This window comes from Callithrix jacchus, chromosome 8 (genome assembly GCF_049354715.1).
Source record: "Callithrix jacchus isolate 240 chromosome 8, calJac240_pri, whole genome shotgun sequence".
NCBI classification, from domain to species: domain Eukaryota; kingdom Metazoa; phylum Chordata; class Mammalia; order Primates; family Cebidae; genus Callithrix; species Callithrix jacchus.
Window position 1 is genome coordinate 97,058,512 of NC_133509.1, and position 15,370 is coordinate 97,073,881.

General features: G+C 39.2%; 1 long non-coding RNA gene across 2 annotated transcripts in view; it reads left to right on the forward strand.

Moving 5' to 3' along the window:
* LOC128928821 (uncharacterized) overlaps positions 1-15,370 on the forward strand; it is a 276,849-nt gene that overhangs the window by 61,927 nt on the left and 199,552 nt on the right. For both annotated transcript variants that reach the window (XR_013521727.1, XR_013521726.1), the window contains exon 2: positions 6,170-6,303. This is a non-coding gene — a long non-coding RNA (uncharacterized LOC128928821). The remainder of the gene's footprint in view (positions 1-6,169; positions 6,304-15,370) is intronic.

Genomic DNA, 15,370 nt, shown 5'->3' on the forward strand with positions numbered 1-15,370 from the left:
AATTGGAAGTGGATTCTCTTTAATTTTTTGGAAGAGTTTAAGAAGAATTGGCATTAATTCTTCTTTAAAGGTTTGATAGAATTTAGTAGTGAAGCCATTAGGTCCTGGCTTTTCTTGGTTGGGTGGTATTTGATTACAATCAAATATTCATAATTAGTAATAGGTCTGTTCCAACTATTTCTTTATTACTTAGTCTTGATATGTTGTGTGTTTCTAGAAACTTATTCATTTCTTTTAGGTTATCCCATTTTTTGAAGTATAATTGTTCATGGATTCCATTTTGATCCTTTTCATTTCTGTGGAGTAATGTCTTATTTATTTTTAAATTTTATTTGAGTCCTCTTTTTTCCTAGCCTAGCAAAGTTTTGTCCACTTCACTTACCTTAAAAAGAAAAACAATATTAGAGGGTAGATCCAAGATGGAACAGGAACACCTCTCATTGTTCTCACAGCAAGAGCAACGGAGAGGGTGAGTGATCACCACATTTCCAAATGAGTTATTACTGCCCACAGACCAGGAGATTCCTAGGCTGAAAAGTGCCATGAGTTTCCAGCATGGCTGTTTCAGCTGGTGCAGTGGGTCTTCTCACAGAAACTAATACAAATCTGGATGGCTTTTTCACCTGGCACCTGGAACACCTGAGAGATAGAGCCGCCCATTCAACTGAAAACAAGGGGGCTGAAACAGGGAGCCAGGTGATCTGGCTTGGCAGGTCCCCCCACAAAGACTAGCAATCTGAAATGCTCTGGATTGAGAGTTTCATAGCAAGTGCAGCTGGACCTGGGATGGTCCAGCTCTGTATGGGGAAGGCATCTGTGATCTTGGTAGCAGTCCACCACTACTGAGGCAATCCGCCATTACTGAGGCAGTCCAACATGACCAAGGCAGTCTGCCATTACTGAGGCAACCCACCATTGCTGAGGCAGTCCACCATTACAGAGACAGTCCACCATTGCTGAGGCAGTCCACCATTACAGAGACAGTTCACCATTACTGAGGCAGACAGCCATTACTGAGGCAGTTTCAACTATACCTCTATAAATAAAACCTCAAGGAAGTTCACACAGCAGCTGGACAGAGCCCACAGCAGCACAGCAATGCCTCTGCTGGCAGACTGTGACTGGGCTACCTCCTAGCTGGGCAGGCCATCTCTGAAAAAAGGCAGCAGCATGTCAGGAACTTATAAATAAAGCCCCACCTTCCCAGGACAGAGTACCTGGGGAAAAAGGTGATTATAAGTTCTGCTGCTGCAGACTTAAATGTACCTGCCCAGCAGCTCTGAATGGAACAACGGAGCTCACAGCTTAGCACTTGAGCTCCTATAAGGATCAGACAGTCTCCTTAAACAGCTCCCCGACCCCTGTATATCCAAAGTGATACCTCATAAAGGAGAGCTCAGGCTGACATCTGGTGGGTATCCTTCTGGGACTAAGATAACAGAAGAAGAAACTGGCAGAAACCCTTACTGTTCTGCAGCCACCACAGGCGATTCCCAGGCAAGCAAGGTCTGGAGTGTACCTCTAGCAGTCCTACAGCAGAGGGGCCTGACTGATAGAAGGAAAATAAAAAAACTGAAAGAAATAACTTCATCTTCAACAAAAAGTATGTCCATTCAGAGACCCCATCCGAAAGTCACCAACTACAAAGACCACAGGTAGATAAATACACAAAGATGGGAAGAAACCAGCACAAAAAGGATGAAAACACCCAAAACCAGAATGCCTCTCCTCCTCCAAGGGATCACAACTCCTGACCAGCAAGGGAGCAAGGCTGGATGGAGAATGAGTCTGCATCATTCTCAGCAAACTGACACAAGAAGAGAAAATCAAACACAGCATGTTCTCACTCATAGGCGGGTGTTGAACAGTGAGAACATGTGGACACAGAGAGGAGAGCATCACACACTGGAGTCTGTTGGCGGGGAATAGGAGAGGGACAGTGGGGGTAGGGAGGTTGGGGAGGAGTAACATGGGAAGAAATGCCAGTTATAGGTGATGGGGGATGGAGGCAGCAAACCACATTGCCATGTAGTTACCTGTGCAACAATCCTACATGTTCTGCTCATGTACCTCAGACCCTAAAGTGCAATTTTATATATATATATATATATATTATAAATATATTATAAATCAATTTTTAGTTTCAGTGATTCTGTTCTTCCTTTTAGTGTTTTGTATATATCTGCATTAATATTTATTTCCTTTCTTCTATTAAATGTGAGCTTAGTTGTTTTTCTGGTTTCTTTTCGTGTAAGGTTAGTTTGTTTAATTGAAAATTTTGTTTATTTATTTCAATAGTTTTTGGGTAACAGATGGTTTTTGATTACATCGGTAAGTTCTTCATTGGTGGTTTACGAGATTATGGTGTACCCATCACCCAAGCAGCGTATACTGTACCCAGTGTGTAGTTTTTTTTTTATTCCTCACCCCACTTCCCCTGAATCTCCAAAGTCCCTTACATCATTCTTATGCTGTTGATTCCTCATAGCTTAGCTCCTACTTGTGAGAATATACAACGTATGGTTTTCCATTCCTGAGTTACTTCACTTAGAATGATGGTTTCCAACTCCATTTAGGTAGCAGCAAATATCATTATTTTGTTCATTTTTACTGCTGCATAGTATTCCATGGTAAGTACCACATTTTCTTTATCAACTCATGGGTCAACAGACATTTAAGCTGATTCCATATTTTTGCAATTGTGAATTGTGCTGCTATAAACATGCATGTGAAAATGTCTTTTTGAATATAATGTCTTTTTCCCCTCTGGGTAGAGGAAGAAAAGTCATTATATTAAAGAAGTCTTTTTTTTCCACTCAGTAGTAGGACTGCTGGATCAAATGGTAATTCTACTTTTAGTTCTTCAAGGAACTTCCATACTGTTTTTCCACAGTGATTGTACTTGTTTACATTACCACTGGCATGTAAAAGTGTTCCCTTTCCACCACATTGATGCCAACATCTATTATTTCTTGATTTTTAAATTACAACCATTCTTGCAGGAGTAAGGTCATATTGCATTGTGGTTTTCATTTCTCTATTAGCGATATTGAACATTTTTTATGTTTGTTGGCCATTCTTATATCTTCTTTTGAGAACTGATTTTTAATGTCCTTTGCACCCTTTTTGAAGGGATTATTAGTTTTTGTTTTTGTTTTACTTGCTGACTTGTTTGCATTCCTTGTAGATTCTGGCTATCAGGCCTTTATGGGATGCATAGTTGGGAATATTTTCTCCCTTTCTATGGATTGGCTGTTTACTCTGCTGATTATTTCTTTTGCTGCCTAGAAGCTTTTTAGTTTAATTAGGTCCCATCTACTTATCTTTGTTTTTGTTGCATTCACTTTTGGGTTCTTGGTCATGAACTCTTTGCCTAACTCAATATCTAGAAGAGGTTTTCTGATGTTATCTTCTAGAATTTTTATGGTTTCAAGTCTTAGATTTAGGTCTTTGATCTGGCTTGAGTTGATTTTTGTAAAATTTTCTTCATTTTTAATGCAGGCATTTATCTCAATAAACTTTTAATAATGTTTTTGCTGCATCCCATAAGTTTGATGTTTTGTTTTTATTTTCTTTGGGTTAGTTTTCTCTAATTTCCATTTTGATTTCTTCTTTGACCCCATAATTGTTCAAGGATGTATTGTTTAATTTCTACTTATTTGAGGATTTTTCAGTTTTCCTTTTGGGGTAACTACTTCTAATTTTATTCCATCATAGCTATAAAAATATGATTTCAACCCTCTTAAATTTGTTAAGACTTGTTTTGTGACATGTGATCTTTCATGGAGAAGGATCCATGTGCAGTTGAGACACATATGTTTTCTGCTGCTGTTGGGTGGAATGCTCTGTATCATATGTTCAGACCACTTAGTGTATAGTGTTGTTAAAATCTTCTGTTTCCTTACTGATCTCCTGTCTGGATGCTCTATTATTGAAAGTAGAGTATTGAAGTCTTTTACTATTATTGCATCACTCTCTACTTCTCTTTTCATATCTGTCAACGTTTCCTTTAATAGATTCTCTGGTGTTGGCTACATATATATTGTTCTGTCCTCCTAGTGCATTTACTCTTTTATCATTATAAAATATCCTTCTGTCTGTATCCTGCAACAGTCATTTAAACTAAATTTTGTTTTATATATATGTAGCCACTCCTGCTTTCTTTTGGTTAACATTTGCATAAAATAGATTTTTTTGTTATCTTTTCACTTTGTGTATCCTTAAATCTAAAATGGGTTTGTCATACAAAACACATAATTTAGTCTTGCTTTTCTTTTTTAAAAAAATCATGCTATGTCTGTTCATTGAGGAATTTAATCCATTTACATTTAAAGCATTTACTGATAGGAAACTATTTATTATTGCCATTCAGTTAGGTTTTGTTCAGTTAGTCTTGTAGTTGTTTTGGTATTATTTTCTTTTTCTGCTGCCTATCAGTGTTTCTTGGTTTTTTTTGTAATGATATGCTTTGTTTCCTTTCTTTTCTCTTTTGTGTAAGTTCTATATGTACTTTTTATTTGTGGTTATCTTTACATAAAATATCTTGTAACAGTTTATTTTAAGCTGATAACAACTTTACTTTAATTGCATCCAAAACTCTGCAGTTCAACTTTTCTGGCACACATTTTGTTTATAATAATCTGTATTTATTCATGTTTCTTTTAATATATTTTAGTTATATTTCTAATACTTTTGTCTTTTAAATTTATACAAAAATTGAGAGTGATTTACCTACCACCACTACCATAACACAGTACTTCTTTGTGTATTTCTATATATTTACTTTTTATTTATTTATTTATTTTTAGACAGAGTTTCACTCTTGTTACCCAGGCTGGAGTTCAATGGCGCGATCTTGGCTCACTGCAACCTCTGCCTCCTGGGTTCAGGCAATTCTCCTGCCTCAGCCTCCTGAGTAGCTGGGATTACAGGCACGTGCCACCATGCCCAGCTAATTTTTTGTATTTTTAGTAGAGATGGGGTTTCACCATGTTGACCAGGATGCTCTCAATCTCTTGACCTTGTGATTCACCTGCCTCGGCCTCCCAAAGTGCTGGGATTACAGGCGTGAGCCACCGCTCCTGGCCCCATATTTACCTTTACCAATGAATTTCATAATTGCTATGCTATCATCTTGTTATTTTCATGTTAACTTGAAGAACTTCCATTAGCATTGCTTGTAAGGCAAGTCTAGTGGTGATAAACTCCCTCAGCTTTTGTTTGCCAGGAAAAGTCTTTGTATCTCCCTCTTTTTTTATTTTGACTGAATGACAGTTTGTCCATCTACATAGTGTTTTTGGTTGACAGGGTTTTTCTTTTTCTTTTTTCTTTTAACATTTTAAGATTCTGTCTTTGACTTTTGACCATTTGATTTAATGTGCTTTACTGTACATTTTTTAGTTTTTCTTACTTGGTGTCCTTTGGGCTATTTGGATCTGAATTCTGTTTTCTTTCCTAATTTGTGTAGTTTTCAGCCATTATTTATTTAAATAGGTTTTTTTAACCTTTGTCTTCTCCACTGGGATTCACCTAATGCATGTATTGGTTTAATTGGTGCACTACAATTTTCTTAGGCTTTCTTTACTCTTTTGTATTCTTTTTATTTTTTCTCTTCTAACTGAATTATTTCCAGTGACTTGCCCTATAAGATTTATCTTATTCCTGTGTTTGGAACATCTTTGACTGATTCTTTATTTTCCTTGACTCTCTGTGTTAGTGTCTGGGCATTAGACAAAACAGGCATCTCACTGAGTCTTCACAGACCTGTACAGAGAAGAGCCTCCTCAATTAGCTCAGCCAGAGATTTTTAGGAGCCTCTACCTATTCTTTTTCCACCCAGGGAAAAGCAGACAGTTGTAGATTTTTCCTGCTTCCTCTGTTGTCTGCCAAGGGCAAGAAGAACCCATGGTTTCTATCAGCCCATGCTGCCATTCTCCTCTGTGTGGCTAGAATATGTCAGACCTGTAAGAGCTCCAAAACTGGCAAGACAAGTGCTAGTTCTTTGGGCATTCCTGGAGAAGGTGGGGTATTGGTGACGCAAATTAGGTCTTACTCTCTCTAGGGGAGAGCCGAGAGCTGGGATTTTCATCTGTTTTCTTTGTGCTAAACAGCAGGGAGGATTGATGGCATTTACCAGCTCAATCTGCTGCTTCTGTTCTCTTCCACACAGCTGGACAGTGCTGGACCCATCAGAGTTTCAATACTGGCAAGAGAAAGGCCAGTCCTATGGGGAGCCCTCTTGGAAAAGATGAAGCACTGGACATTACAAACTAACTACTTTCAGCCCCTGGATGAATCTAGAAGGTAGGATATCTCTTCTTGATTATACGGTGCTGCACTGGGGCAGGGTATCTGATAGGTGGACTGTTTTGAATCTCCTTCGGCTTAAGTGAGTGGTTTTACATTTGACCAAGTTGCAGGAACCTTTTAATTAATTTCCTCTTTCTCACAAAGGGAACTATTCCATATATTGTTGGTGAATTCGGGTTTTTTGTGGAGTGGAGGGTCCAGAGCTTCCAACTCCATCATCTTGTTCACATGTCTTCCCAAAAGATGATGTCTCAGTGTTCAAATAAGTATTAAGTCATAACTTCTGTCATATCACTAAACTCAGTGTAATTGAGGTTTGTGTACAAAATGTGTGGAGTTGAGCCTTTTATAAAGTTTTAAAATTTGAAATAATAGTAATATATTTATACACAGATGAAAGAAATCAAAGGAAGTAACACAAGTACCTATAATGAAAAACCACAGTCCTCTGTCCTCGTGGAATCTCAGTCTTGCTCTCTAGGAGGACTGCTTTTAATTGTTAGTTTTGGGTTTATATGCATGTGTGGGATTTTATTTTGCTTTTTCTTTCACAGATCACTTACATTTTCAGTTCTTCCTTCCTATATATGTTTATTATTATTTCTAGTTCTATGGATGTTTTACATTGTAACTTAACATGGTATACATATATATTTCTGTATTGCTTTATTTCTTCAATCTTCACTTAGTCAGGGATGTGTTTAATCATTGATTTTTTTTTCAACCCTCCTTCTTCCCACCTCTTGTCTTTTTGCCATCAGCATACCATATTTGTTGACTTTTAAAATTATACAAGTAATACATGACCTCTATTTATATTTTCCTAGAAAATATAAAACTTTGTTTTGGGTGTTTTAATTTTTTTCTGTGGTTTTGTGACATTTTATGTTACCCTGTAACTTACTTTTTACACTGAATAGTATGTTTTAGGTACATAACTTACTAAATATAGAACTATTACAAATATTTTCCTGCTCTAGTAAATACGGCATGCTTATATGGTGGTGTTTCCCAGTTGGCAAATATTTACGGCACTTTCATTTTTTTATGTTATAAAAATGCTGCAACTAACACTAGCATACAGAGTCTTTGGCATTTGTGTACATGTTTTTCACGGATATGAAAAATGGAATAGCTGAGGGATGGATTAAGTAAGGATAAGCGTGTTTTAAGTTGTTAAGAATTTTTTGTTTATGTTCATGAACATTTTGTCTATGTTTAAATCATTTTGCACTGTTCTGGGCCCATTGCAGCAGAGGTGGTACTTTAACTTTTCAGATTGGTTGCTAAGGAGGTTGTGAATAGACTTCTATTGTCATACGTTGTCTCCCCAGTCTTGAAGTCCTCCCTCTGCGTCATTATCTCATTTCTAAGAGACTGACCAATACAGGAAATGCTGAAAATCAGTATCTTCCCACTTAAGAGTTGTTCAGCTTTCTCCCTAGTCATTTGAATTCTAGATGTTGATTTTTTTTGTTGTTACATCACCATGGTGATCATTTAATCAGGGAACAGCTGCACAGAAGCATTTAAAACTCTGAATAGAATGTACCAAACCAGCATCATGATCACTATGATGAAAATAAAAACAATAGTTTTTCTGAGATTTTAGAACGAGGAACTCTGAACGTCTAACTCAGACCAAAAGAGCAAATATTGTAGGCCATGAAGTTTAACCTTAGCCAAGTAGCTTTCCCTACCTTGTCTGTTTCATTGCAGATACAGCAAGAAGTATTTGCAATGGGACAGGTGTCATCATCACTCACCAAAGAAAATCTTAAGCACTGTGACCGTACATCAGTACTTAGCCCAAGAAATTGAGACTGATCTGTATTCCACTTAGGGAAGTAGTATCATTAGTAACTTATGACAGAGTTAGCGATGAGTTTCTTACACTGTTTTTTTTTTTTTTTCTATTTTTATGATTTCTACCTTTGGGAATACTGCTATGGTCATTTGCATAAACGATGAGTTAGTAATTCCCCCCGGTTAAGTGCCTGAATAATCAAGGATGACACTGTTTTGAAACTTGTGTCTGAGTTAGAATTTCCAGCTTTGGTAATTTACAGAAAGGCTTCTGTGTAACGACAAATCTTGGAATAGTTTTCTTGAAGTGCATAAAGTGTTAGTCTGACACGAACAAAAACAGGCATCCTGAATATGGGTAGTATCCGATGGCTCCAGGAAGAACCAAGAAAATAATTAGTCGTTAATGACATGAGGTCAGAACTTAGGCTTTATGTTAGCTAGGTTGTACATTTAAATCTGTATTAGTCTCTTTCTGGTGACAAGTAATTTGTTCATTGCTCTAAAAAAATTTTTGAGAATTACTTCTGATATGATCAATAGATTGTAATAATTGGTTCTTTTTCTAGGAAAGAGGAGTACTAGTGAAATAATATGTTGATTTTTTTTAAAAAGTGATTTGTCCATATAGGTGTAATTTATTCTGCTTTTTATAAGAATAATTACATAATGATAGCATTATTCAGCTGTAGTTCCTTTTGGCTTCATTTGATGAAAACAGAATTATCCAGAGGGTTTTATAATTGGGGTCTGCTGATGAAAGGTATATCCAGCATTTGGTAAATTGGCAGTGGCTACTCTTTGGAATAATTTGAGAGTGGCATTAGACATTAGAATGAGTGTGTTCTGACCTAGCCATTACAATTCAGAAAGAGAAAGAGGGTTATTACGGGTATACAACAACCAGAGATTCATAAAATAATAAGAATTATTATAACCAAGGAGATGAAAAATCAAATAGGAATCTGAATCTGATGTCTTGGGCAGAAGCTGTCCACTATACAAGGTCCTCTACTTGTTTCAAAGGTCATCTAATTTAAAATATCAGATGCTTCTAGAAGATCATTGAGAAACCTGGATTTGAGGCTCTCTATTGGATTTATGTTCTAATTCTATAGAGTTCTGGATTGTCACTTAGTTGTGAAACATGACTTGAGTTTCACTACTGTACTGTTGTTAACAGTGCTAACATTACTTCCAACAGAGTTCAAGAGGAATTTTTCTCTGATTTGTTTTTCAAGTAGATGTAATCTCCAGGTTGAAGAGCACATAGACGCTGTTTAAGAGGATGTGAGAAGGCAGCCTTAATCTGTTGGTGATAGGTATAGTACATGTGTCTCTTGCAATTCTTTGCCATGTCTCTGTGCAGAAGGAAGGAGTCCAACAACAGAATGAACTCCCTAAACATACAGTGTATTGCGAGACCTAAAATTTCAAGTGGTGCCTTCATATTTTTGAGCCTCACAGGGCCCTAAAAGCCTAGGTCTGTATTCCCCTGCTCTTGCCAGGAATGCTCTCCATGTAGTGGGAAAGGATCCCCCACTTGGCTAATTTTCTTATTAGCTGATCAAACTGCAGCTCTCCACTCCCCAGTTCTCAGCTTCATGAGTTTCACTCCTTGCCAGCCTGTGAAATTTTTCAAGCAAGCCAGTCATAGCCTCCTGTAAGAACCGATGGTCACTTAATGCTCTTGTCACTACAAAGCCTGCTTCCCACAGTCCCTGCTGTGGGACTATTCCCAAGCACAGTTCAGCCCCTGCGTGGCTCTGGTGGCATCTTCATTCTCTCAAGCTATGAGTATAAGTGACTGATAAAGTGCTACAATTCTCATCTTTCCAGTGTTGGGTATTAAGTGTTCAGCCATCACATACTTTTTAGGGTGAGAACTCCTTCCTTCACCAATGGGATGAATAAGAGGTGATCATAACACATGGGCCTTCCAGTTACCAGTATGTGGTGGGTAACTGTGTGTCTCTGAGGGTCATTAGGGATAGCGGGAGTAACTTTAGTAAGGGTGCTTAAGGATTTTTGGGAGTTTGGCAAATTTTAAGGATGCCATTATGTCTTTCAAACTTTGCATTAGATTGTGGTTAATAAGGGTAGTGTAGTTTTTGCATACAGAATCCTTTTATGATGATACTTGCAAAGTATAAGCCTCAGTCACTTGATATAAAATTTGGTATACCCCAGGTTGGAAACACGAAATCAGTTAGATTTTTAGTGACTGTGAGGGCTATAGGTCTTGGGCAAGAAGGAAAGCTACAATAATACCTAGAACCTGTTCCTGAGGATGGAAGCTGGATATGATCCACCTAAAGGCATTCAAAGGACGCTTAGGACTTTGATTTCTACTCCAATTTGGCACTTTCTCCAGTGTTACGTTGTTAACAGGTGACACATAACACAACAAATAATCTTACCTGTCTTTTTAATATTTCCCCAGAAATGTTGATTTAAGACAATAACTAATTTGTTTGGATTATGATGGGTAGTTTCATGAAGAGATTTAGCTAATATTCATTTGAAATTATCTGAGGCTACCAAATGGCCATTTTGAGAGACCCAGATATTATCAAAGTGAGGGTACAACAAAATTCCTTTTCAAAATCAGGGAATAAGCATTTATATGTTGTAAGCAACCTCTTTGCTATTTATTTATTTTTATTTAAGGTTCAGAGTTACAAGTGCAGGTTTGTTATATAGGTAAATTGCATGTCATGGGGATTTGGTGTACAGATTAGTTTATCACCCAGGTAATAAGTGTAATACCCAATAGGTAGTTTTTTGAACCTCACTCTCTTTTCTTCCTTTATCTTCATGTAGGACCTGGTGTCTCTTTTTCCCTGCTTTGTGTCTATATGTACTCAATATTTAGGTCCCACTTACGGGAACATGTGGTGTTTGGTTTTCTGTTTCTGCATTAGTTTGCTCAGAATAATGACCTCCAGATATATGTTGCTGCAAAGGACATGATCTCATTCTTTTTTGTGGCTGCATAGTGTTCCATACGGCATATGTATTATATTCTCTATATCAAATCTACTGTTGATGGGCGTTTAGGTGATTTCATGTCTTTGCTATTGTGAATAGTGCTATGATAAAATACACATGCCTGTGTCTTCATGGTAGAGCAATTTATATTTGAGTATACACCCAGTAACGAGATTGCTGGATTGAATGGTAATTCTGCTTAGAGTTAATTGAGTAAGAGCCAAACTGCTTTCCACAATGGCTAAATTAATTTACACTCCCACCAGCAATTTATAAGTGTTCCCTTTTCTCCATAGCCTTTGACACACACACACACACACACACACACACACACATATATTTACCTTTAAAAAATAGCCATTCTGACTGGTTTGAGATGGTATCTCATTGTGGTTTTAATTTGCATTTCTCTAATGATTAGTGATGTTGAACATTTTTTCGTGTTTTTTGGCCACATGTGTGTCTTCTTTTGAAAAGTGTTTGTTCATGTACTTCACCCACTTTCTTTCTTTTCTTTTCTTTTTTTTGAGACAGAGTCTTGCTCTGTTGCCAGGCTGAAGTGCAGTGGGTGCAATCTCGGCTCTCTGCAACCTCCGCATCCCAGGTTCAAGCGATTCTCCTACCTCAGCCTCTTGAGTACATGAGACTACAGGTGCTTGCCACCACACCCAGCTAATTTTTGTATTTTTAGTAGAGATGGGGTTTCACCATGTTGGCAAAGATGGTCTCGATCTCCTGACCTCATGATCCACCTGCCTTGGCCTTGCAAAGTGCTGGGATTACAACCATGAGCCACCGCGCCTGACTTTCACCCATTTATTTATTTATTTATTTTTTTGAGACGGAGTTTCGCTCTTGTTACCCAGGCTGGAGTGCAATGGCGCGATCTCAGCTCACCGCAACCTCCACCTCCTGGGTTCAGACAATTCTCCTGCCTCAGCCTCCTGAGTAGCTGGGATTACAGGCACGTGCCACCATGCCCAGCTAATTTTTTGTAATTTTTAGTACAGACGGGGTTTCACCATGTTGACCAGGATGGTCTCGATCTGTTGACCTCGTGATCCACCCGCCTTGGCCTCCCAAAGTGCTGGGATTACAGGCTTGAGCCACCGCGCCCGGCCCTCACCCATTTTTTAAAGGTTTTTTTTTGCTTGTGAATTTCAGTTCTCTATAGGTTCTGAATATCAGACCTTTGTCAGATGCGTAGTTTGCAAATGTTTTCCTCCATTCTGCAGGTTGGTTGTTGTCTCTGTTGGTAGCTTATTTTGCCATGCAGAAGTTCTTTAATCAGGTTCTGTTTGTCACTTTCTGCTTTTGTTGTAGTTGCTTTTTGCATCTTCATCATGAAATATTTGACAAGCCTTATGTCCAGAATGGTATTTCCTAGGTTATCATCCAGGGTTTTTATAGTTTTAGGTCACAGTTAAGTCTTTAATCTAATTTGCATTGATTTTTATATATGGTGTAAGGAAGGAGTTCAGTGTCAATCTTCTGTGTATGGCCAAGCAGTTATCCCAATACCTTTATTGAGTAGGAAATCATTCCTCATTGCTTGGTTTTGTCAACTTTATTGAAGATCAGATGAATGTACGTGTGTGAAATTATTTCTGGGCTCTCTGTTCTGTTCCAGTGGTCTATGTGTCTGTTTTTGAACCAGATCCATGTTGTTTGGTTACAGTAGCCTTAGATTATAGTTTGAAGTTGAATAATGTGATGTGTCCAGCTTTGTTCTTTTTGCTTAGAACTGCCTTGGCTGTTTGGGTTTCTTTTTGGATCCATATGGATTTTAAAATAGTTTTTTCTAATTCTGTGAAGAATGTCATTTGTATTTTGGATGGAGTAACATTGAATATGTAAATTGGTTTGATCAGTATGGCCGTTTTGACAGTATTGTTTCTGTCCGTGAGCACGGAATGTTTTTCCAGTTGTCTGTATCATCTCTAATTTCTTTGAGCAGTGTTTTGTACTTGGCATAGTAGAGATCTTTCACCTCCCTAGTTAACTGTATTCCTAGGTATTTTATTCTTTTTGTGGCTATTGTGAATAGGATTGCACTCTTGAGTTGACCATCAGCTTGCATGTTGTTGAGGTATAGGACTGCTACTAAGTTTTGTACATTGACTTTTTTATCGTTAAACTTTTCTGGAGTGAGTTCAAGGAGTTTTTAGGCAGGGGCTATGAATATTCATAGATACAGAATCATATAAACTGTAAACAGGGTTAGTTTGACTTCCTTTCTTCCGGTTTGGATGCCTTTTATTTCTTTTCCTTGCCTGTTTTCACTGACCAGAACTTCTAGAGCTATGTTGAATAGGAGTGATGAGAGAGTGCATCATCACCTTGTTCCAGTTTCCAAGAGGACTGTTTTCAGCTTTTGCCATTCAGTGTGGTGTTGGCTGTGGGTTTGTCAAGATGACTCTTACTATTTTGAAATGTGTTTCTGGGGAGGACTCAAGATGGCGCTGTGAGAACAACCCAGGATTGGAGCTCTTCTCGTTGAATCTGCAAACGGTGAGTCAGAGCGGATTTCCAGACTGATCTTTGTTGCCCACAGAACGGGGAAACTCCCAAGTATAAAAAAGACACGGGACACCAGGCAGTAGGTCTGCCTGGCGAAGCCGGCAGCCAGGGAGGCGGTGGCCGGCCCTACCCAGCAATCCCTGCAGGGCGCGCTTGTCCAGGTGCCCTGTTGAACCGGCAACCTGAGACTTGAGAGGGCTGGACTTGAGACTGAACGAGACTTGGACAATAGGCCAGCCCAGGGGATTGCAGGGATTGGGATACCCAGTGGGACAAACGAAACCGCGATTTCAAACTATCCCAAGCAGACGGTCCGAGACGCTCTGTGGGGGAGGGGAGTCCACCACTACCGAGGCAACCCGCCCCAACTGAGATACACGCCCACTGCTGATGCAGCCAGCCGTTGCCGAGGCAACCCGTCCCTACTGAGATACACGCCACTGCTGACGCAGCCTGCTGTTGCTGAGGCAACACGCTACAACGAAGAGACTCCGCCGCAGGGCGTGGCGGAGACCACAGCAGAGCCGGCAGGAACAGCACGAATCACACAACAGCAGGGCGGAGCCTCGGCAGCCAAACAGTGGCTAGTCTGCCTTCTAGCTGGGCAGGACACCTGATCGGACATCCAAAAATAAAGCCCAAACCCCTCAACACAGAGCATTTGAGAAAAAAAAAAGGGTTTTTTAATGAGCTCTGTTGCAGCAGAATCAAACATAGCAGCATAACAGCCCTGAATGAACAACAGAGTGCACAGCTCAGCAATTAAACCCCTATAAAGTACAAACTGTCCCCTCAAGCAGCTCCCTGACCCCTCTATATCCAAAAGACTGACATTAGGCAGGCATCATCCTGGGACAAAGAGAGCAGAAAAAGAAACTGGTAGCATCCCTCGCTGTGCCACAGCTACTAGAGGTGCACCCCAGACAAGCAGGGTCTGGAGTGGACCTCAGCAGTCATACAGCGAAGGGGCTAGACTGGTAGAAGGAAAACCAAGCAACAGAAATACTTCATCATCAACATTCTGGGTGTCCACTCAGAGACCCAAACGAAAAGTCAGAAACTACGCAGACGACCAGCGGACAAATCCACAAAGATGGGAAGAAACCAGCGCAAAAAGGAGGAAAACACCCAAAACCAGAACACCTCGCCTCCTAGAAAGGACCAAAACTCCTCACCAGCAAGGGAGCAAAGCTGGACGGAGAATGACTGTGACGAAATGACGGAATTAGACTTCAGAAGATGGATAATGAGAAACTTTTGTGAGCTAAAAGATCATGTATTAAATCAATGCAAAGAAACTAAGAACCTTGAAAAAAGATTTGAAAAAAGATTCGAGGAAATGATAACAAGAATGGATACCTTAGAGAGGAATATGAATGAATTAAAGGAGCTGAAAAACACAATACGAGAACTTCGCGAAGCAAACACAAGTTTCAATAGCCGAATTGACCAAGCAGAAGAAAGAATATCTGAAGTTGAAGACCAACTCAATGAAATAAAATGAGAAACCAAGATCAGAGAAAAAAGCGCAAAAAGGAATGAACAAAGTCTCTAAGAAATGTGGGACTATGTGAAAAGACCTAACCTACGTTTGATAGGTGTACCAGAAGGGGACGAAGAGAATGAATCCAAGCTGGAAAATACTCTTCAGGACATCATCCAGGAAAATTTCCCCCACCTAGCAAGACAAGCCAACACTCAATTGCAGGAAATACAGAGAACACCACAAAGATATTCCGCAAGA